Genomic DNA, 25761 nt, shown 5'->3' with positions numbered 1-25761 from the left:
CTTCATCAGGTGGGGGGAGGAATACTCGTTGGCGACGTCACTGGCCCAGGGCCCCTCATAGTACGCAAAAGTGTCGCTGCCGGTGGGAGGCGCCCCCGCCGTGCAAACACACCGCCGTACTTTGAGGGGCCCTGTGCCAATGCCAACGAGTGGGCCCCCCCTGCTTGCTCAGGATCACAGCACTTGCAAAGTTGAAATACTTATCTCTCCCTGCTCCACTGCCGTGACGTGGCCCAGATTTCCTGGGCCCACTAAATACTTGAACCAGCCCTACTCCCCCACAACTTTAGCCAAATGACCCCCAATTTCCAATGCCTTACTATTATTATAAGGTAAATTTAGATTGACAAGCTTCAGTAACAAGAATGTATGTGTTTTGCCATTAAAATGGGCACTGTAGGTGTTTTCCTGGCCTTTACTCACTGCCGACTATGCTCCCCCATTGACTTGCATTGGGTTTCGTGTTTCGGTCGATCCCCGACTTTTCACGATAATCGGCCGATTCCACTCGACTCGACTTTTGAGATAGTCGGGTTTTGCGAAACCCGACTCGACTCTAAAAAAGTCAAGGTCGCTCAACCCTACTTACGTCGGTACGGGGCCGTCGCAATGCATCGGCCCGACATACCGACGCACGTTGTGAAAATTGTGCACAACGTGGGCAGCGGATGTAGTTTTTCAACGCATCCGCTGCCCAATCTATGTCCTGGGGAGGAGGGGCGGAGTTACGGCCACGCATGCGCGGTCAGAAATGGCGGATGCAACGTACAAAAAAAGTTACATTGAACTTTTTTTGTGCTGACGGTCCGCCAAAACACTAATCCAGTGCATGACTTACGCGACGTGTGGCCATCCGTCTGCAATACAAGTCTATGGGCAAAAAACGCATCCTGCGGGTACATTTGCAGGATCCGTTTCTTGTCCAAAACGACGGATTGCGACGGATGCCAAACAACGCAAGTGTGAAAGTAGCCTTAGGGCTAGGGTTAGGGTTGGGGCTAAAGTTAGGGCTAGGGTTGGGGCTAAAGTTAGGGTTAGCGTTGGGATTAGGGTTAGGGTTTGGATTAGGGTTAGGGTTGGCATTAGGGTTACGCTTGGGATTAGGGTTAGGTTTGGGATTAGGGTTAGGTTTGGGATCAGTGTTAAGGTTAGGGTTGTGATTAGGGGTGTATTGGGATTAGGGTTAGGTTTGAGGTTAGGGTTGAGATTAGGATTAGGGGTGTGTTGGATTTAGGGTTTTGATTAGGGTTATGGTTAGGGTTGACATTACGGTTGTTTTGGGGTAAGGGTTGTGATTATCGTTAGGGTTAGTGATTAGGATTATGGATCGGGTTGGGATTAGGGTTAGGGGTGTGTTGGGGTTAGGGTTGGAGCTAGAATTGGGGGGGTTTCCACTGTTTAGGTACATCAGGGGGTTTCCAAACACGACAGCCAATTTTGCGCACAAAAAGTCAAATGGTGCTCCCTCCCTTCTGAGCTCTGCCGTGCGCCCAAACAGTGGGTTACCCCACATCAGCGTACTCGGGATAAATTGGACAACAACTTCTGGGGTCCAATTTCTCCTGTTACCCTTGTGAAAATAAAAACTTGGGGGCTACAAAATCTTTTTTGTGGAAAAAAAATATTTTTTATTTTTATGACTCTGCATTATAAACTTCTGTGAAGCCCTTGGGCATTCAAAGTTCTCACCACACATCTATATAAGTTCCTTGGGGGTCTAGTTTCCAAAACGGGGTCACTTGTGGGGGGTTACTACTGTTTAGGTACATCAGGGGCTCTGCAAACGCAACATAACGCCCACAGACCATTCTATCTAAGTCTGCATTCCAAAACAGCGCTCCTTCCCTTCCGAGCTCTGCCGTGTGCCCAAACAGTGGTTTACCCCCACATATGGCGCATCAGCGTACTCGGGATAAATTGGACAACAACTATTGCAGTCCAATTTCTCCTGTTACCCTTGTGAAAATAAAAACTTGGGGGCTACAATCTTTTTTGTGGAAAAAAAATATTTTTTATTTTCACGACTCTGCATTCTAAACTTCTGTGAAGCACTTGGGCATTCAAAGTTCTCACCACACATCTAGATAAGTTCCTTGGGGGGTCTAGTTTCCAAAATGGTGTCACTTGTGGGGGGTTTCCACTGTTTAGGCACATCAGGGGCTCTCTAAACTAAAAGTTCTGCGGTGCGCCCAAACAGTGGTTTACCCCCACATATGGGGTATTGGCGTATTCAGGAGAAATTGCATAACAAAATGTATGGCTACATTTCTGTTTTTACACATGTGAAAATAAAAAAAAGGTTCTGAATTAAGATGTTTGCAAAAAAAAGTTAAATGTTAATTTTTTCCTTCCACATTGTTTCAGTTCCTGTGAAGCACGTAAAGGGTTAATAAACTTCTTGAATGTGGTTTTGAGAACCTTGAGGGGTGTAGTTTTTAGAATGGTGTCACATTTCGTTATTTTCTATCATATAGACCCCTCAAAATGACTTCAAATGTGATGTGGTCCCTAAAAAAAAATGGTGTTGAAAAAATGAGAAATTGCTGGTCAACTTTCAACCCTTATAACTCCCTAACAAAAAAAAATGTTGTTTCCAAAATTGTGCTGATGTAAAGTAGACATGTGGGAAATGTTATTTATTAACTATTTTTCGTGACATATCTCTCTGATTTAAGGGCATAAAAATACAAAGTTTGAAAATTGCAAAATTTTAAAAATTTTCGCCATATTTCCGTTTTTTTCATAAATAATCGCAAGTAATATCTAAGAAATGTTACCACTAACATGAAGTACAATATGTCACAAAAAAATATTCTCAGAATCAGCGGGATCCGTTGAAGCGTTCCAGAGTTATACCCTCATAAAGTGACAGTGGTCAGAATTGTAAAAATTGGCTCGGTCATTAAGTACCAAATTGGCTCTGTCACTAAGGCTGCCGTCACACTAGCAGTATTTGGTCAGTATTTTACATCAGTATTTGTAAGCCAAAACCAGGAGTGGAACAAATAGAGGAAAATTATAATAGAAACATATGCACCACTTCTGCATTTATCACCCACTCCTGGTTTTGGCTTACAAATACTGATGTAAAATACTGACCAAATACTGCTAGTGTGACGGCAGCCTTAGTGACAGAGCCAATTTGGTACTTAATGACCGAGCCTCGGGCTCCCAGTACCCGGCTTCTGCGCTCTGGCTCTGAGGGTGTCCTTCCGCTGTTCCCCTCCTGAGCCCTTTCCTCCTCTGTAATTCTTTCCTCTAAGCTCCTCCACAATTCAACTCTCCTTCTGCTTCTCTTTCCGGGGGTAGCAGCTTCCTCGTGGCTGCTCGGTCCACACGTCTGCTCCAGAAGTCCTTCGACTACTGTTGTCCTTGGTCCCATTGGACCAACTAACTAGCTCCTCCTCCACATCAGGATACATAAAGTCTAAGGGAGCTCCCCTGAATCCAGGTCCTGAGCCCCCCCTACTGACCTAGACTCAGATGTGTTGAATGCGAGTGCCTTACCTGAAAGATAAAATCTCCCTTGCCTCCAAGTGTGACCTCAACCTTCCCGAAGGGAAGGCAACATCACTGCAGCAACCGGTTACCTGACTCCCATCCTAAGCTGGTGCTGCAGGTACAGTGGTGCCCAGTGCTGAGTGGGGCTCCACCGACATTTTGCGAAAGCCCTGTGCCCCCACACTTCCATTGCTGCAATGTGGTGGCCTCCGGGAAAATGGCCAACGAGATCTCATTCAGCACATGCACCGCCTCTGGCAGCCATTTTCCCAGAGGCCACTGCATTCAGCAATGGCTGTGCAGGGGCTCCGGGCTTTGACAAAATGTCGGCTGAGCCCTCGAACCATAAAACACCGCTCAACCTGCTGCACCAGCCTTGGATGAGAGTCAGATCAACACCGAACACCTCCTGTGACCCTGCTCCATCAGCGCTGCCAATTCCCCCCACCCCTCTGCCCCATTCAAAATAAAACCATTAAAAAAATCAATTATACACTTATTTGGTATCTCCGCGTTCAGAATCGCCTGATCTATCAATAAAAATAAGGATTAACCTGATCGCTAAACAGCATAGCAAGAAAAAAAATTGAAATGCCAGAATTACGTTTTTTTGGTCACAGCGACATTGCATTAAAATGCAATAATGGGCGATCAAAAGAATGTATCTGCACCAAAATGGTATCATTAAAAGCGGCAGCTCAGCACACAAAAAATAAGCCATCACCCAACCCCAGATCACGAAAAATGGAGTTGCTACGGGTATCGGAAAATTGTGCAATTCTTTTTTTAGCAAAGTTTGGAATTTTTTTTTACCACTTAGATAAAAAATAACCTAGACATGTTTATTGTCTATGAACTCATAATGACCTGGAGAATCAAAATGGCAGGTCAGTTTTAGCATTTAGTGAACCAAACAAAAAACAAGTGTGGAATTGCACTTTTTTGCAATTTCACCACACTTGGAATTTTTTTCCGGTTTTCTAGTACAGGACATGCTAAAACCAATGATATCATTCAAAAGTCCAATTTGTCCCGCCCTCACATGGCCATATTGACGAAAAAATCAAAAAGTTATTGCTCTGGGAAAGAGGGGAGTGAAAAACGAGAATGCAAAAACGGAAAAGGGCAATGTCTTGAAGGGGGTCAAGGAAAATCTCCATATCAGGCAGTCTTCACCAGCAGCACAGGTACAGACAATTTATACTTGGATCAACTATTCTCCTTGGTTTGGACCCATGTCCTGCAGCAGCTGATTTGTGTTGAACATGTTACAAAGGCGCAACTGCATCAGGTGAGCGTAAGGCCGGCGTCACACTCAGCGTAGGGAAATATGGTCTGTATTTTACAGGTGTAATACGCAGAAATTATCCCAAAACAGTGTTCCGTATGTCATCCGTAGGCAGGGTGTGTCTGCGTATTTTACGCATGTTAACCTCCGTATGTAAGGCTACTTTCACACTAGCGTCGTTTGGCCTCCGTCGCAATGCGTCGTTTTGAAGAAAAAACGCATCCTGCAAAGTTGTCTGCAGGATGCGTTTTTTCTCCATAGGCTTGTATTAGCGATGCATTGCGACGCACTGCCACACGTCGCAACCGTCGTGCGACGGTTGCGTCGGACCGTCGGCACCAAAAAACGTTACTTGTAATGTTTTTTGGTGCATTGTGTCCGCCATTTCCGACCATTGTGCAGCGTTGAGACAAGATGCGTCGGTAAGTCGGCCCGACGCACTGCGACAGGCCGACGCTAGTGTGAGAGTAGCCTAATCCGTATCGCATCCGTACTGCGTTTTTTTCACGCAACCTTACAAAATGGACATTTAACGGTTTTGAGGCCTGAAAATAATTTAAATCATCAGCATAAATCCTATTTAAGGACTCTACAAAAGCTGAAACCCTCCCATATGGCCATTTTGTTGCTGTGCTTGTGTAGGTGTTTAGGTGGTAATTGGGCAACATGTGTGACCTTCTGCAATTCACACCAACTCAGCGGGTGTTATTTAATTGGGTCTTGTCATGCTGCTTTGGCCAGCCATACCCCATGATAGTGGATCCGCGAAGGAGGAGAAGAAGAATGTGGGTGCATCCATTTTTGCGGCAACTCCTCACTAAAGGGCATTTTCACCAGCTCTAATCATCTCTGCGGACACATCCAGACAAATTCTTCCAGTACTGTCGCATGACAATATCCACCTTTGATATGTTGTTGTAGATTGTACATCCAGGAATTACATATCAGGATACCAGGATGCGGAAATGCATATCTGCAGAGGAGCGTCTTCTCCTTACCTTACGGTATGTATTCACCATCCTCACATTCTGTATGTTGATGTTTTATGTACTATTTTGATTTTCATAGCATCTTATTTAAATTATATTAGTACATTTTTATAAATCATATACAAATATGTATTAAATGGTAAATGTTAGTATCCAGTGTAAATTTAGGAAGGTACACTGATCTCCTGCCTTTTTTGATCCTCATATTACTTTGGTTTACTAGGGGTTTTTTTTAAAGCATTGTAACATAGCTAATTTTTTATTTTGCTATCAGATTCCTGTCAACTGGATTATCTTATGCGGGACTACATCTTGAATTTCTAATAGGGCGGTCCACTATTTCAGGCATTGCGTAATACATGTGTTCAAATATGGTACAAACTACATGAACTTGTGATGCCGGATCCCAAAATGGAGGATTGGCTGAAAATAGCCTGTGGATTTTCTGACTGTTATCAATTTCCGCACTGTATTGGAGCACTGGATGGGAAACATATCAGGGTGCGTAAGCCGCCGAACTCGGGCACCCAATTCTATAATTATAAGCAGTTTTTCTCTGTAGTTCTGTTAGCTGTAGTTGACAGTAAGTACAGGTTTATAATTGTAGATATTGGGGCCTATGAGCGAACTGGAGACTCTAGAGTCTTCAATGCATCTATTATGGGTCGGCGGCTACGTGAAAACCTGTTGGACCACCCACCACAACAACTCCCAGGCTCCAATGCCCAAGCAGTCCCATATGTACTTGTGGCAGATGAGGCCTTCCAATTGACCAGGCATGTCATGAGGCCTTATCCCCGGTGCATCCTTTACCACCGGCGGCATTTCTTTAATGTCAGACTTTCACGGGCACGGCGACTGGTGGAGTGCGCCTATGGCATCCAAATGGTGTGTTCTCCAGTCTGCCATTCAGCTGAGTGAGGCAAATGAAAATGAAGTAAAAAAATCTTGTGGTGTTCTACACAACTCCACAAGAATTCATGAGTGCTCCTCATTAGACAGTGTTGAAGGCATGTTGGCTAATGTGGATAGGCCTACAACACAAGTCCTTCCTCCGCGGCGTCCTCTTTCTGGCATAAAAGTTAGGGATATTTTTACAAATTATTTTGTTACTCCTCAGGGAGCTACTCCCTGGCAAGATAATGCTGTTTCTATGTTGTAATTTTTTCATATATATCTATATATATTTTCTGAAAAAATGCATAAATTACTTAAATTACTTAACTATGTGTGTTTCATTGACTTATGTAACAGATGTTTATCAACTGAGTAATTGAGTATGATGTTGTGATGATTTGTCAAACAAACTGAAATTGACTTTTGACTATATTTGTTTATTATAGCAAAAGCCTTTTTTGGTTTTTAAATACCATATTAATAGCATATGTTTTTTTCATAAAACATGACATAACCCATTTTGTTAGATAAATGTAACAAAGTGTTATCACAGCAGAGTCAAACTAAAACATGTTTAGAACCAAAAATAAAAAAGAATCCTCATAAAACAATTCTCATTACAGATTTCTGTAAGTTTGTGGAGGTGATGGCGGAAGCTCAGGGTCCTGGTCAGGTGGCCTTTGTTGTGCCAATTGTCCATCATCCTGTGTGTATGATGTCTGTCCCTGCTCATAATGATGCCCTTGCTCATATTGGCCAGTTGTGTATTGGCTACAATAAGGGTTTTGAGTATGGCCCTCATGAGGTTGAAAAATAAGGCCTTGCATCATAACCCCCCCTTTCCCAATATGGCCATGTCATCCAAAACCAGGTTGGGACGAGCCTCCGGCACTGGGTCTGGACAAGTGGCCATATTGGGAAGGTTGATGGTATGATGGCATATGGTAATGTGCTGGCCTTGGTGGGTTTTGGGTGGGAACGGGTAGAGGTGCAGGCACACGTGGAGGGGGTGCTTCAAATACTTGTTGAGCATGCACCTGTTGAGATGATGGAAGGCGCAGGACGTTACATGCTGACAGCTGCCAACTGAACTCAATTCATAGGGTTCATTTGGTGGGGTACATGCATCAATAAGTATTTGATAAAACCCTCACACGTAGCCTCACCTCACGGGGTATGGGACGGAGGTACCGGGCCAGGCTCCTCGGCTAGGCCTCCTCACCATCATCCTGTGCAGCCCTGGCCAAATAATTAAGGACCCCAATGTCGACATTCCTGCGAGTTTCTTGCAGCTCTCTCCTTCTGCGGCCACGGCGGGAAATGACAGCAGGCTGGGGGATGTCTCCAGTGGAACAGTAGGGCTGCTGCTGTTTCCTGGAACATCCTGGCTTCCTGGATGTGGTGCTGCTGTTTGTGGTGGTGCAGCTTCTTGGCCAGTTGTTGCCGGATCTTGTGGTGCAACTGAAGACGTTGCAGGAGGGATGTCACTGGAAGGATGTGAAGATGGGCCAGCCACCTCTTCTCCTTCCCCAACCGGATCTATCAGGGTCTCCGAGTCGGAGCCGGTCTCCCTCTCAGTGAGGTTGGACTGTGTTCTGTAAGTAAAGTATGAGAATTATTAATTAAATATTTAAATTTTACCTTTATAAAACGTGTAATTTCTATTTATGTTTTTACTTATGGTCTCAGATCCATACTGGGATCTAAAAAGGAGAGTTGGTCATAATAAATATATTTTCTTTTTTTTTTTTTTTTTCCAGGCGCTGCTGCCCCACTCCTGGCCCTCTGCTGCCTTTCTCTCCTATATTGGTCGTGTATGCTGCGCCATCGTCTCATAGCATCTTCCACTGCAGTGATAGGGGAAAAAAATAATGTATAAGGCCATTGTGCACAGTGGTACCACAATGTGTCAGTGATATAACAGAGTTTAATGTGGCCTAGTAACCTTCATTTCTTAAAAAAATATCATCAACATAAATATTGTAAACACAAACAGCACAATACGATATAATGGAAAATACATAGAATTTCAGGCCATAAGGACAGGGTCCTCTCCCCTCTGTAGCAGTATGTCATGGTAAATTTGTTTAATGTAAACGACATCTATAAAACTCTGTACGTAACCCCTTTCTCATGTCCAGCACCATGTAATTAATGGTGCTATATAAACAAATGAGATTAATCTTAATGAAAATAACAAAAGGCCCAAATTCATGTAGGTAATGCAGTTTGCAATATTATTCATAGAGAAACACAAGCGTACTTATCTGCCTCTGGACCTCACGTGGCCGCTGCTCATATTCTGGGAAAAGGATCCCACATATGCTTCTCCATGCCGTCTCTTTTCAAGCCCGGTTGGAATAATGGACATCTCACTGAGCCCATATTTCTGGCCTCTCTTGCACCCACCAGGACCAGCAGCATTTTGACATTAATAATATTGGCCATGATGCAGGAGACTCTGTGGAGGCGTGCGGCAGACTTCTGGGATGCCTGTCTGGCTTTTTCAGCTAATTTGCATGTCTAAGCTTCCTGATTGAGGGCTTGGCACATTTCCTGTCCCCTGCTGAACCCTTGCGTATTTTACGCAAGTCACACTGTTGGTCCGTGTGTAATCCGTATTTTTTGCGCACCCATAGACTTTAATTGGCAGATTTTTTGTGCAATAAGCTGACAAACGCAGCATGCTGCGATTTTCTACGCCTGTAAAATACGGATGTGTAATATACACCAAATAGGAGCTGCCCCACAGAGAATCATTGGTCCATGTGCAATGCATTGTTTTTGCGCCTCGCATATGTCCGTAAAACTCTCTAGTGTGACGCTGGCCTAATACTCCCCTATTTTCATTATATCTTGTTATCGGTTAAGACCCTATTTTGACCTTCTTTACTCGCCAATATCTCGGTTACAAGAAATCTCTGTAACGCTTTGAGGATAATTGTTAAACCGATCAAGGCCTGCTTGGACCTTAACACCTTAACGCTATCCATTTGAAACCCCACTGCCGAAGTTAAATGTCCCAAAAACTTGACCTGCTGTACCTCAAATTGACATTTCTCCAGTTTAGCAAATAAATAGTTGTCACATAGAACCTGGAGAACCTGTCTGACATACTCACCATGCTCCTCCAGAGTACGTGAGTAACTCAATATATCATCCAAGTAAATTATCGCAAGTCTACCAATCAGTGAAAAAAATATATAATTAATGACATTTTCAAAGACTGCTGAAGCATTGGTTAATACGAATGGCAGCACAAAATTTTCAATTTGACCCTCAGGTGTATTGAATGCGGTCTTCCATTCGTCACCATGGCATATATGTATAAGGCTTTATGCCCCTCTCATGTTGAGTTTGAAAAATCTTTTAAATCCAGATAATTAGTTAAACAGCTCAGGTATAAGGGGTGAAGGATAGGGATTGTGAACAGTGATTTTATCAATCTCTCTAAAATCCAAGCATGGATGCAGCCCTCCATCCTTTTAACAAAAAAAACATCATGGTGACTGGAGAGGTGGATGGCCGTATATGAGCCTTAGGCTGGTTTCACATTTGCGTCTGTGTGCGCACTGTATCATCCACACAGATCTGCATGCATCATGCGTACCTATCTTTAACATGGTGTACGCAGGGACATACATATAGTAACATAGTAACATAGTTAGTAAGGCCGAAAAAAGACATTTGTCCATCCAGTTCAGCCTATATTCCATCATAATAAATACCCAGATCTACGTCCTTCTACAGAACCTAATAATTGTATGATACAATATTGTTCTGCTCCAGGAAGACATCCAGGCCTCTCTTGAACCCCTCGACTGAGTTCGCCATCACCACCTCCTCAGGCAAGCAATTCCAGATTCTCACTGCCCTAACAGTAAAGAATCCTCTTCTATGTTGGTGGAAAAACCTTCTCTCCTCCAGACGCAAAGAATGCCCCCTTGTGCCCGTCACCTTCCTTGGTATAAACAGATCCTCAGCGAGATATTTGTATTGTCCCCTTATATACTTATACATGGTTATTAGATCGCCCCTCAGTCGTCTTTTTTCTAGACTAAATAATCCTAATTTCGCTAAACTATCTGGGTATTGTAGTTCTCCCATCCCCTTTATTAATTTTGTTGCCCTCCTTTGTACTCTCTCTAGTTCCATTATATCCTTCCTGAGCACCGGTGCCCAAAACTGGACACAGTACTCCATGTGCGGTCTAACTAGGGATTTGTACAGAGGCAGTATAATGCTCTCATCATGTGTATCCAGACCTCTTTTAATGCACCCCATGATCCTGTTTGCCTTGGCAGCTGCTGCCTGGCACTGGCTGCTCCAGGTAAGTTTATCATTAACTAGGATCCCCAAGTCCTTCTCCCTGTCAGATTTACCCAGTGGTTTCCCGTTCAGTGTGTAATGGTGATATTGATTCCCTCTTCCCATGTGTATAACCTTACATTTATCATTGTTAAACCTCATCTGCCACCTTTCAGCCCAAGTTTCCAACTTATCCAGATCCATCTGTAGCAGAATACTATCTTCTCTTGTATTAACTGCTTTACATAGTTTTGTATCATCTGCAAATATCGATATTTTACTGTGTAAACCTTCTACCAGATCATTAATGAATATGTTGAAGAGAACAGGTCCCAATACTGACCCCTGCGGTACCCCACTGGTCACAGCGACCCAGTTAGAGACTATACCATTTATAACCACCCTCTGCTTTCTATCACTAAGCCAGTTGCTAACCCATTCACACACATTTTCCCCCAGACCAAGCATTCTCATTTTGTGTACCAACCTCTTGTGCGGCACGGTATCAAACGCTTTGGAAAAATCGAGATATACCACGTCCAATGACTCACCGTGGTCCAGTCTATAGCTTACCTCTTCATAAAAACTGATTAGTTTCATGAAACTGACATGCATTTGCATCAATTCGCATGCGTCTGCGTATGCATGCTTCATTTCTCGGTGTGCAGCGGGGTCCAGCTGACGCAAGATGTTGCATTTTTGGAAGCGTCAAAAATCCATCAAATATGCGCAGGCATGCGCATGCGGATGAGTTTGTTAAAAACTCATTACTATCTATGGGAACGCATGTGTACTCATGTCCTAGTGCAGCGCCCCAGGGTCCTGGTCATTGCAGTAATGTCATTTCCCTCTAGGGGGGAGTGATGTTACGTTTGGAGGCAAAGAAGGACAACTGAATCCAGGTATCACAAACATACAACACATTTTGCACTCCAGGCCACCAGGGGGAGCTATGCTCCTATTTATTAGGGCACTTCTCACATTTAGGTAAAACTGGTTGCCTGGGGAGGAAGTTAGTTACTTGCTGGCTGAGCTTCGCTCAGGTAATTGGTCCCTGACAGGGGTGGGATGCTGTCAGAGGCCGAGACAGAAGGACACAGAGCTGTGCCTGCCCTGAGTGCGGCAGCTTCTAGAAATAGACACTGAAGGAGGACTGTATTGTAGAGAGGGTGAAGTCGTAGCAAAGGAGTGGATATCAGAGGAGTTCTGCCCTACACAGGCTGCCTCCTTCTGAGGCGCAGGATCCCGTTACCCGGAACACCGAGGGAGCAACAGTCCTTTATGCCTTGCTCCAGAGACTGGCAGGACAGCTAATTTCAGGTTACCTGCCCTCCCTATACCCAGGAGGCAAGGTGGCACCCCTTAGAGGCTGGGGCATGATAGAGTCCCTGTAAAACGCCTCAAGCCACCGGTCATATGGGTTTGTCCTATCCATCTGGGGGACAGAGAGAGACATAACATCTATAACATCTTCAACATCTGTGAGGACCTTATGAGAAGCTTAGCAGTAAGGTACTACAATACCACGGCGCTAGAGGAAGGCTACTGATTTCTATCTGGACAAGGGGACTCTGGATTTGCCTCCAAACCGGCCGGATGCTGCCTGCCCTGTGGTCTGGGACCCTGGACTGTGGATGCTGAAGCCTTCAGTAATAGGTAAAGAGACTGCAACCTTGTGTCCTCGTTCTTCACTGCGCCTCTCACCATCCACCATCTACACACTGGGAAGCCCTGGGGATACACTACACCTGTGGGAAAGTATACCATCTAGCTGCCATAACATCGCCCCTGTGAACCCCTTAAAGCAGCGTCGGTCACCCTGACCGAATACCACAGGTGGCGTCATGAACATTTCCCCTTTAAAGACCTTCCCCATTTACACGGACGTCCCAGGGCCACAAGCCGGGTCAGCCACCGTGACATCCCCCTGAGAACCACAGGACTCAGTACCGAGTACCCCGCTGCCCTTGGGGGCGCTCCACTTGTGTATGCATGCCTTCGATGCGCTTGCGTACTTCAGACTGCACATGTCCAGGAACTGATTGAGACACGCCCTCCTGGAAATATAAAAAAAACACAAACGTAGACAAAAAACGCATACACGCATTTTTTGCCATCATGAGTAAGCTGATGCGGATAAAAAACGTTGCGTAAGCACGTGGTTCCATGCACTTGCGCATGCGAATGATACGCGGTGGACTCAAACGCTAATGTGAACCTAGCCTTAGCCGGACTCTAGAAGGGGTTAAATAAACAAGATTTCGGCATTTTAACTCCTGGTATGGAGTCGGTAGCACAATCATATGCCGCCATATAGTAGCCGTCCGGTAACTGGTGATAATTCCCTCATGTGTGGGGTCTATTTGTCTCCAGAGAAATCACACGTTACATTCCACACCTAACACTGTGTAGAAAAGGCGGCGCGGGGTAATTGTGCCAGTAGTGAGGGCAAATAATGGCGGAAATGTCACTGACTGAGGAGAAGTTTCCATGTAGCCTCTTCTCTGCGGATATCATTCACTGAGGCCCCTGATCATGTGACCCCTGACTCCTCCCCTCCTGTGACCTCATCACAGGTCCTGTGTGCACAGAGAGCAGCCATATGGGGAGTGCAGCTCTGCAGGTGGAGGTCGGTCCTGGAGATTCATTCACCATTACACCTTTGCCTGTAAAGTGACAGCCTCATGATACACCTGTGTAAGTATCTAGTGAAGCAGTACAGACTGTGTTTTTAGCATTGCTGTTTCCTCAGATTGTCGGCTCTTGTGAACAGGGCCCGTGCTACTCGGTTGTGGTCCTAACTTGTATTACTGTGTAATATGTGCCGTTTTTTGGGGACGGACTAAACTGCATATTGGGATGATGGGATGATGGGCTGCAATACTAGACTCCACCACTAGATGGCAGCACATTTTACAAATGCAGCCCAGGAAATGACTTCTTGTAATATAGCAAGAAGGGAATATGGGTATAATTATTGTTCTGTATGGGGATTATGGGTGAAATATCACAAATACACATGCCCAGGAACATACTTCATCTACTTCTGATAGGAATATGGGTATATCTATTGATCTGTATGGGGATTATGGGTGAAATATCACAAATACACATGCCCAGGAACATATTTCATCTACTTCTGATAGGAATATAGGTATATCTATTGATCTGTATGGGGATTATGGGTGAAATATCACAAATACACATGCCCAGGAACATATTTCATCTACTTCTGATAGGAATATGGGTATAATTCTTGTTCTGTATGGGGATTATGGGTGAAATATCACAAATACACATGCCCAGGAACATACTTCATCTACTTCTGATAGGAATATGGGTATATCTATTGATCTGTATGGGGATTATGGGTGAAATATCACAAATACACATGCCCAGGAACATACTTCATCTACTTCTGATAGGAATATGGGTATAATTATTGTTCTGTATGGGGATTATGGGTGAAATATCACAAATACACATGCTCAGGAACATACTTCATCTACTTCTGATAGGAATATGGGTATAATTATTGATCTGTATGGGGATTATGGGTGAAATATCACAAATACACATGCCCAGGAACATACTTCATCTACTTCTGATAGGAATATGGGTATAATTATTGTTCTGTATGGGGATTATGGGTGAAATATCACAAATACACATGCTCAGGAACATACTTCATCTACTTCTGATAGGAATATGGGTATAATTATTGTTCTGTATGGGGATTATGGGTGAAATATCACAAATACACATGCCCAGGAACATACTTCATCTACTTCTGATAGGAATATGGGTATAATTATTGTTCTGTATGGGGATTATGAGTGAAATATCACAAATACACATGCTCAGGAACATACTTCATCTACTTCTGATAGGAATATGGGTATAATTATTGTTCTGTATGGGGATTATGAGTGAAATATCACAAATACACATGCCCAGGAACATACTTCATCTACTTCTGATAGGAATATGGGTATAATTATTGTTCTGTATGGGGATTATGGGTGAAATATCACAAATACACATGCCCAGGAACATACTTCATCTACTTCTGATAGGAATATGGGTATAATTATTGATCTGTATGGGGATTATGGGTGAAATATCACAAATACACATGCTCAGGAACATACTTCATCTACTTCTGATAGGAATATGGGTATAATTATTGTTCTGTATGGGGATTATGGGTGAAATATCACAAATACACATGCCCAGGAACATACTTCATCTACTCCTGATAGGAATATGAGTATATCTATTGATCTGTATGGGGATTATGGGTGAAATATCACAAATACACATGCTCAGGAACATACTTCATCTACTTCTGATAGGAATATGGGTATAATTATTGATCTGTATGGGGATTATGGGTGAAATATCACAAATACACATGCCCAGGAACATACTTCATCTACTTCTGATAGGAATATGGGTATATCTATTGTTCTGTATGGGGATTATGGGTGAAATATCACAAATACACATGCCCAGGAACATATTTCATCTACTTCTGATAGGAATATAGGTATATCTATTGATCTGTATGGGGATTATGGGTGAAATATCACAAATACACATGCCCAGGAACATACTTCATCTACTTCTGATAGGAACATGGGTATATCTATTGTTCTGTATGGGGATTATGGGTGAAATATCACAAATACACATGCCCAGGAACATACTTCATCTACTTCTGATAGGAATATGGGTATAATTATTGTTCTGTATGGGGATTATGGGTGAAATATCACAAATACACATGCTCAGGAACATATGTCATCTACTTCTGATAGGAATATGGGTATAACTATTGATCTGTATGGGGATTATGGGTGAAATATCACAAATACACATGCCCAGGAACATACTTCATCTACTTCTGATAGGAATATGGGTATATCTATTGATCTGTATGGGGATTATGGGTGAAATATCACAAATACACATGCCCAGGAACATACTTCATCTACTTCTGATAGGAATATGGGTATAATTATTGATCTGTATGGGGATTATGGGTGAAATATCACAAATACACATGCCCAGGAACATACTTCATCTACTCCTGATAGGAATATGAGTATATCTATTGATCTGTATGGGGATTATGGGTGAAATATCACAAATACACATGCCCAGGAACATATTTCATCTACTTCTGATAGGAATATGGGTATAATTATTGTTCTGTATGGGGATTATGGGTGAAATATCACAAATACACATGCTCAGGAACATACTTCATCTACTTCTGATAGGAATATGGGTATAACTATTGATCTGTATGGGGATTATGGGTGAAATATCACAAATACACATGCTCAGGAACATACTTCATCTACTTCTGATAGGAATATGGGTATAACTATTGATCTGTATGGGGATTATGGGTGAAATATCACAAATACACATGCTCAGGAACATATTTCATCTACTTCTGATAGGAATATGGGTATAACTATTGATCTGTATGGGGATTATGGGTGAAATATCACAAATACACATGCCCAGGAACATACTTCATCTACTTCTGATAGGAATATGGGTATATCTATTGTTCTGTATGGGGATTATGGGTGAAATATCACAAATACACATGCCCAGGAACATATTTCATCTACTTCTGATAGGAATATGGGTATAATTATTGATCTGTATGGGGATTATGGGTGAAATATCACAAATACACATGCCCAGGAACATATTTCATCTACTTCTGATAGGAATATGGGTATAATTATTGATCTGTATGGGGATTATGGGTGAAATATCACAAATACACATGCCCAGGAACATACTTCATCTACTTCTGATAGGAATATGGGTATAATTATTGATCTGTATGGGGATTATGGGTGAAATATCACAAATACACATGCTCAGGAACATACTTCATCTACTTCTGATAGGAATATGGGTATATCTATTGATCTGTATGGGGATTATGGGTGAAATATCACAAATACACATGCCCAGGAACATACTTCATCTACTCCTGATAGGAATATGGGTATAATTATTGATCTGTATGGGGATTATGGGTGAAATATCACAAATACACATGCTCAGGAACATACTTCATCTACTCCTGATAGGAATATGGGTATAACTATTGTTCTGTATGGGGATTATGGGTGAAATATCACAAATACACATGCCCAGGAACATATTTCATCTACTTCTGATAGGAATATGGGTATATCTATTGATCTGTATGGGGATTATGGGTGAAATATCACAAATACACATGCCCAGGAACATACTTCATCTACTCCTGATAGGAATATGGGTATAATTATTGATCTGTATGGGGATTATGGGTGAAATATCACAAATACACATGCTCAGGAACATACTTCATCTACTCCTGATAGGAATATGGGTATAACTATTGTTCTGTATGGGGATTATGGGTGAAATATCACAAATACACATGCTCAGGAACATATTGCATCTACTTCTGATAGGAATATGGGTATAATTATTGTTCTGTATGGGGATTATGGGTGAAATATCACAAATACACATGCTCAGGAACATACTTCATCTACTTCTGATAGGAATATGGGTATATCTATTGTTCTGTATGGGGATTATGGGTGAAATATCACAAATACACATGCTCATGAACATACTTCATCTACTTCTGATAGGAATATGGGTATAATTATTGATCTGTATGGGGATTATGGGTGAAATATCACAAATACACATGCCCAGGAACATACTTCATCTACTTCTGATAGGAATATGGGTATATCTATTGATCTGTATGGGGATTATGGGTGAAATATCACAAATACACATGCCCAGGAACATACTTCATCTACTTCTGATAGGAATATGGGTATATCTATTGTTCTGTATGGGGATTATGGGTGAAATATCACAAATACACATGCCCAGGAACATATTTCATCTACTTCTGATAGAAATATGGGTATATCTATTGATCTGTATGGGGATTATGGGTGAAATATCACAAATACACATGGCCAGGAACATATTTTATCATTATTTTAAGAACATATATATTTATCCCAAATAGTCATGCCCAGTACCACATTTGATGAATTTCCCATAATAATATGAATAGAATTATTCACCTCCATGGTAATTCAATGTGAAATATTATATTTACAGAGGCCAAATAATTTTGCAGCTTTGTTTGAAAAAATATCTTTAAAAACTTGTGGGCACCTAAGCTTCATAATAAATGAATACCTATATGTACATTTATATTACAGCGTCAAATAGGCTAAGTAATTTCCTTTTACAGCTTGGTAATTCTGCATTCAATAGCGCTGTAATAAGTCAGTATAGGCTGTTTATTGTCTCTATATGACGGCTTTTCATTAATATAGCGATAACAGTTTGTGCTGACATCTAGTGGTGGAGTCTAGTATTGCAGCCCATCATCCCATCATCCCAATATGCAGTTTAGCCTGTCCCCGTTTTTTGTACATGTCCTTTCTGAATTAGTGCTGTGATATATGTTGGTGCTGTATAAGATTGTAATTCGTAAAAATAAAGGCGTGCTGCAAGCACTGCGCTAACACACACACACACACACACCAAAATATGTAAGCAAAGCATACGGAATAGTATAGTAATATTTCAACACAACCTGGAACAGAAATGTATATATGCTACTATGCCATGGTATCAACTTCTCCTGCTGGTGGTGCACAGCACTACAAATCCCAGAAAGTCAAACAGAATATGGCAATGCAACCGTAGTTACATACCAACTTTATTAACAGTTAAGTTACAGTAAATACAATTGAGGTAGTATTACACGTAGAACAAGTTTAAAGAGATTGTCCATGACTAACATTGATGTCCCGGCGTTACTATAGGTGATCAATGTGTGATCCCTGGAGAGCAGGTGCAGTACCGAGCCGCAGTCACTACAGATGGAGCACCTTCAGAACTCGGCAACATTGAGAATGGCTGATCATCGGGGGTGCCAGGTGCCGCCCTCCCGTGATCACACATTGATCACCTAAAGCAGGTGTGGGGGAACCCCAGGTCCGCCAACAGTGCCTGTTTCCAGGATTTTCTTAGTATTGCACATGTGATAATATAATCACCTACACTGGTGATGATTCCAACCCCTGTGCAATGCTAAGGAAATGCTGAAAACATGCACTGTTGTTGGCCCTCGGGGCCTGGAGTTCCCCACCCTTGACAAAGTAATGCCAGGCCATCACTGCTAGTCATGGACAACCTCTGTAAATATCAATAGCACCACATAAGAAAACAACATAAAATAGTTGTACATAGTACAACTAAAACAAAGTGCAAACAAAATAAGTCACAGGTTTAAATGGGTTGTCCGATGAAAATAGGTAATTACGTATCCACAGGATCCGTGATCTCTTGTTGATCACTGGGTGTTCACCCCATTACAATATAGCAGCAGTGTGGCACATGTCTGACGACTACGGCTCTGTTTTTTGTTTTTCAGCAGCCCAAAACAGAATGAGTGGGGCATCCAACCTACCAAAACATTTTGCAACAGCATTAAAATTTCACCTTTCTGCTAATTGGTGCAGGTCCCAGTGGTTGGACAACCACTTATTAGTTATCAGCTATACAGCAGATAGGCAATACTTTTTTTAACCAGACAACACCACTAATGCTAGTAACAGGTAGAAAAACAGCATGAAATTGCTGTAAACTGTGCAATCATTGTAAAAAAAAAGTCAGGCGTTATTGCCACTTTCAACTGGATTAGATTAAACCCATACGAATACAGCAAAAAAATACAGCAAAATAACATTAAGTAGTGCAACAAAGGCTTCTTTCACACTTCAGTTGTTTGGCGTCAGTCTGCTCCGACATAGTGACGGATCCATCACAATTGTTGAGAGAACGGTTCTAACGGATCCGTTTTTTTGACAGATCCGTTACTTGGGTGTTGTCTGGGAAAAGTATCTACTTTTTGGAGCATGCGCAATTGAAAAAAAGGATTGGGGCCAAATGACGGCCGCGACGGATCTGTCGCCCATAGGCGGCCATTCTATGGAATGGCAGACGTGACTGATCCGTCGCAAACCGCCATTTTGGCGCAGACAAAAAACGTTATAATGTCCGTCAATGTCTAGATGACGTCCTCCAAATCTCGACGGATCCGTCACATGGCGGATGGTACGGGCGACCATCCGCCACAATCCGTCGCTAATGTATGTCTATGGGAAAATAGCGGATCCGCCCCCCCAAAAATGGCGGATCCGCTATTTGAGGAAAATGGCGGTTTCAGACTGACGCCAAAAGACTGAAGTGTGAAAGAGGCCTAAACAGCACTTTTAGCAGCCTGTAGGAAAACAGTATACAATTACTGTAAACAGAGCAATTGTGGCAAGTCATTCAGGTGGTATTGCCACCTTTAACAGGGTAACAAAAAATGTTCTTCCAAGCAGGAAAACTATGCCAAATATCTATTTTAGCACTATCACATTAACACCGCTATAGCAGTTTGCCTAACTGGGTGCTATGTGACAACTCATAGCAACCGACAGGAATGTTTTTGGAAATGAGCAGTTAAATTAAAGAATTGTCTGGTGAAGGCATATTGATGTCCAACATCCACCCAACACGCTCTCATGTCCTTCAATGGCTGCTGAATATAAAACTATGAACTGAGCTGCAAAAAAAACTCTATTTAGTTTGTAGTGACCACTGGTGGATACTGCAAAACCGCTTATTTTCAAAAGAAAATTACAGTACTCCACAGCAGCCACCATAAATTGAATAGATGCACTCTGCAACTTAGTTCAAATAGTTTACATTAAGTGGCCACAGGAGCCAATAAGAGCTGATAGGTGGAGGTGCTAGAGGCTGACACCAAAGATCTCAAATTGAGGACCTATCCTGTCGATATAATGTCAATATGCGTGACTGGACAAAACCTTTAATATACTGCAAAAAAAACACTGAGGTAATCTTGTCACCTTATACAGGATTATTTATTACTCATAAACCCTATATGGAAACAGCATAAGGTCGGGATCACACATGCGAGAAATACATCCGAGTCTCGCATGGTAATACCCGACCCTGCCGCCGGCACTCAGGAGCGGAGAGTGCAACCGCATGGCAATACATAGAGCCGCACGCTCCGCTCCAGAGAGACGGCGGCAATGCCGGGTATAACCATGCGAGACTCGGCCGTATTTCTCGCATGTGTGATCCTGGCCTAAAAGTACAAACAGTATTAAAGTCAATATTAATTTACAAGGGTTAGGAGTCACGTTTTCCATATACTGATACTGGCCTCAAGTAAACCTGTCACATTAAATACGCAGTCAGCATGTTATAGAGCAAGTATAGTTGAGCAAGTTAACATATGTTTTTGAGTAGTAGACAAGACTGCATTTTCAATGTGAGATCACTTGAACACAAGATTTAGGGCAGATTAACATTAAGAAAGACTAAGTACTTCAGTTTATCTGAGCTGATTTGGTTTCTTCTCTCAGTTATTATCTGTCCTGTTTTTGAGAAAACTCTTTCAGAAGGTACAGATGTTGCTACAATACACAGTCTTTCTGCCATCACCTTGACAAGGAAAAAAGCTCAGGGCAAGGGATACAAAGATTCATAATATTCTTAGTAAATATAAGGTATGCAATTTGTGTATATATGATGTTATATGTATCCCATAATGGACGAAATAACGGACAAATCGGAAGGAAATATATGCAAAGGAAGAGAACAAAGAAACCGAACAAATGTCCAAATAAATTAAATAGATTTATTAGAAATAAATATATATATACAATAGTATGCTGGCATAAGGTGCAACTGGTGCCAAAAAATGTGCAATCACATGGCCTAGAGTACTGAGTTATATATGTGTGATTATTACTGACTTAAAGTGCAATTAGTGATTAATACATGCCATAAGAAATATATGATACTATGCTGGCATAAGGTATAACTAGTGCTAAGCATGTGCAGCCACAGATATTGATAGTATGTAAAGATACTTATAACCATAAGCATGGGCCACTGAAGTTACCACATAATATTGGATAATGGCTGTTGAAAAAAGATATTAATGCCAGGAACATATGTTACCTATAGTGCTGCCGTCTCTTGGATGTGCCACTCCCCGACGCGCGTTTCGGCGTCAGCCTTCGTCAGGGGGTCCCATGTATTAATCACTAGTTGCACTTTAAGTCAGTAATAATCACACATATATAACTCAGTACTCTAGGCCATGTGATTGCACATTTTTTGGCACCAGTTGCACCTTATGCCAGCATACTATTGTATATATATATATATATTTTTTATGGTATGTATCAAGCACTAGTTGCACTTTAGGTTAGTATAAATTACACATACACAATTCAGTACCCTGGGCCATTTTTCTCTTTTTCAAGGTGCATGGTCATATATGATAAATTGTAATTTTGGTTTTCTTACTTTTTGTGCAATTTTTTGTATACAATAATTTTCAGTGCTGTAGGGCTTCTCATGAACAGATTGTTATATCATGTACTGATGATTAGTGTTGAGCATTCCGATACCGCAAGTATCGGGTATCGGCCGATATTTGCGGTATCGGAATTCCGATACCGAATTCCGATACTTCCCGCGTATCGGATACCGGAATCGGAAGTTCCCAGAATTCAAACTGAACGCAGCAGCCAATGAGGAATGATTGGAAGTGTGGGCACATCCTGTTTAGCATGGTGGGCATGTAAGTACTGGCAAGGCTTGGATTGGCTGCTGAAATGATGTCACTCTGCACTATAAAAAACGCTGCCGCCATTTTGCGCTCACTCTGCTGTGATTTCAGTTAGGGACAGGACGCTGTGTTCTAACTGAGGGCCAGTCGAGCTAGCTAATTGCTTTATTTTCCTTTCCAAAGGCTAATTTAGCAAAACGCTGTGTGTTCTTCACTGTTCACCTTGCTCTTGCCTTGCAGCGCTGTTTTAACAGCGTTCTGCAAGGTCTCTGTGTGTGTGTGTGTGTGTGCAGCTCACTCTGTAGTCTGTGTGCAGCCATATACCCGGTTGTATTCAGCTCAGGGGGGGTTCACACTGCCTCACACAGTTGTCCTTTTTTGCTCTTAGTGCAGCCTGCTGCACATTTTTTCTCAAATTTCCTATTAGTGTTTTTCCACCAGTCTCCAGCTCTATTGTGGAAAAACACTACATAGGATAACCTAGAGGGGGGTTTTTGGGCCTTGCAGCGCCGTTTACGGCTGTCTGCACGGTCTCCGTGTGAGCCCAGCTCGCCCTGTAGTCTGTGTGCAGCCATAGCCGGTTGGATTCAGCTCAGGGTGCGTTACTGCCTCATACCTTGAAAAACAATTTCCTTTTTTTCAAATAGTGCAGCCAGTTTAAAATTTGAAAAAAAAAATTCCTATTAGTGTCTTTCCACTCGTATCCAGCTAAATAGTGGAAAAACACTATATAGGATAACCGAGAGGAGGGTTTTTTGGCCTTGCAGCGCCGTTTACGGCTGTCTACACGGTCTCCGTGTGATTTAAACTAGCTCTGTAGCCCGATCTGCACCAAAAAAAAAGTTAAGTTCACCAAACACAACTTAACACTTGTGTAGGCCACATTTGAAAAATAATAAAGTTTAGTCCACAATTTACAACATTAGTGTTTCTTACACCTGTTAGGAGGAGCATTTCAGGAATAAGCACACTAAGGCCTTAGTACTTTTCTGCTTATCTTTATCTGTCAACCAAGATGAAGAGGGCAGGGAGTAAGGCACGTGGGCGTGGGCGCGGAGCAGGGAGAGGAGCAGGGAGAGGACGTGGTGATTCTGTGCCTGCTGCGGGCGCCGGTGACTCGTCGTCACTCAGTTTCAGCAGGGAACAGTCCTTTATGCGCAGCTTTGTCGGAGAGCGCCGTGCACCGCTGCTACGTGAAGACCAAATTGAAGCCGTTGTCGGGTGGATGGCAGCTAACGCCTCAGCATCGACTTAAGTTAGTGCCACATCCTCTCAGGCACAGAGCACTGGAGAGCAGCCATCTGTCTCTTCACCACCTGCCAAATTGGCCAGGCAGTCAGAGAGCCCAGGACAGGAGCCGTCTCTACTTCTGTTCTCTGAATCTCTTGGCTTGGAAACAGGGGGCCAGCCAAGCAGCATTGGAGAAATGGAAGAAGAGGCAGTGTGCAGTGATGCCCAAAAGCTTTATCTCTCTGACTCTGAAGAGGCAGGTGGGCCAGTGCCTCCGGTGACCACAGCGCAGTACGCATCTGATGATGAAACTCAGGTGCCGCTTTCTGATGCGTACTGTGCTGCCGAGACTACCCAGGAGGAGCAGTTGGTGGCAGAGGGTAGTGGAGATGATGAGGTCCTTGACCCATCGTGGCGTGAGGAACAGGAAGGTGGTGGGAGCAGCTCTGAGGAAGAGCTTCCCCTTACGGGCCAAAGAGGGAGAGGGAGGGGGAAGACTGCGGAGCCTGTAGCCTCCACTTTGGCACCCGTTAGGAGCCTGTCTCTTTCCAAAGCCAAAAAGGGCGCTCCCAAGACTTGCAGTGCCTGGTCCTTTTTTGACACAGTTGCAGATGACATTTGTTTTGTCAAATGCAAGCTGTGTCATCAGAAAGTAAAAAGAGGTAAAAGTGTCAGCAACCTCAATACCACAAATATGTGGAAACATGTGCGGAACAGGCACGTGGTGGAGTTACAGAAACACAGTGAAGACGTAGGCCAACCAACAGCGGCAGCTACCACCTCTTCATCTCGTGTTGCCTCTTCCTCCACTGTTGTCCAGAGACCTAGTGTAATTCCACCCACAGCACCACCTTCCCAGTCATCCTCACACTCCCAGTCTACTCTACAGCCATCGGTAGTCCAGGCATGGGAGAAAAGGCGGGCATTCTCGGCCAACCACCCCCGAGCACAGGCTCTGAATGCAGGCATTGCCAAACTGTTGTCCCTGGAAATGCTCTCGTTCAGGCTGGTGGAGACTGACAGCTTCCGTGACTTGATGGCATTGGCAGTCCCACAGTACAAGGTGCCCAGCCGCTTTTACTTCAGCAGGCAGGCTGTCCCTGCCCTGCACAGGCATGTTGAGGCAAACATAAAACATGCGCTACTGAACGCCGTCAGTAGCAAGGTCCACCTCACCACCGATGCGTGGACCAGTCAGCATGGACAGGGGCGATATGTTTCCCTCACTGCCCATTGGGTTAATGTTGTTGAGCCAGGTACAGATCGTGCGAGTGGCGCAGGACGTGTCCTGCCCACTCCAAGGATTGCAGGAATCCAGTCTGTACGCATCGACTCCTCCTCTTACACCAGTTCCTCTGATTCCTCTCTGCAGGATCCGTCACAGTCCACCTCCACATGGACCCGTGAATGTTTACCTATGACCGACATGAGCACAGCCGTGGCCAAACGTCAGCAGGCCATCTTGAAACTAGTTTCATTGGGGCATCGAAGCCACACAGCGCAGGAGCTCTGGAATGCCATCAAGCAGGAGAGCGATGTGTGGTTACTGCCAGCGAATCTCCAGCCAGGCATGGTAGTGTGTGACAATGGCCGAAATCTGGTGGCAGCTTTGGCCCTTGGCAACCTCACTCACATCCCATGTCTGGCACATGTGCTCAATTTGGTTGTGCAGAGTTTTCTGAGGGACTATCCGGATCTTGATGCCCTGCTGCACAAGGTCCGCCTAGAGTGTGCTCACTTGCGGCGTTCCAGCTTGGCCAGATCCCGCATTGCTGCTCTGCAGCGCCGATTCCGCCTTCCGGAACACCGCATCATATGTGACC

General features: G+C 43.3%; 1 protein-coding gene across 2 annotated transcripts in view; it reads left to right on the top strand.

Moving 5' to 3' along the window:
- The first annotated feature begins 13566 nt into the window (after window positions 1-13566).
- Window positions 13567-25761, top strand: part of LOC138663368 (oocyte zinc finger protein XlCOF7.1-like) — a 90354-nt gene continuing 78159 nt past the window's right edge. Inside the window, exon 1 of one of the 2 annotated variants that reach the window (XM_069749542.1) lies at window positions 13567-13680. The gene's annotated coding sequence lies outside the window, so the exon portion shown is untranslated. The remainder of the gene's footprint in view (window positions 13681-25761) is intronic. The other variant, XM_069749544.1, reaches the window with a different exon arrangement.

This window comes from Ranitomeya imitator, chromosome 2 (genome assembly GCF_032444005.1).
Source record: "Ranitomeya imitator isolate aRanImi1 chromosome 2, aRanImi1.pri, whole genome shotgun sequence".
Lineage (NCBI taxonomy): Eukaryota > Metazoa > Chordata > Amphibia > Anura > Dendrobatidae > Ranitomeya > Ranitomeya imitator.
This window is presented reverse-complemented; position numbering and strand designations above follow the sequence as displayed.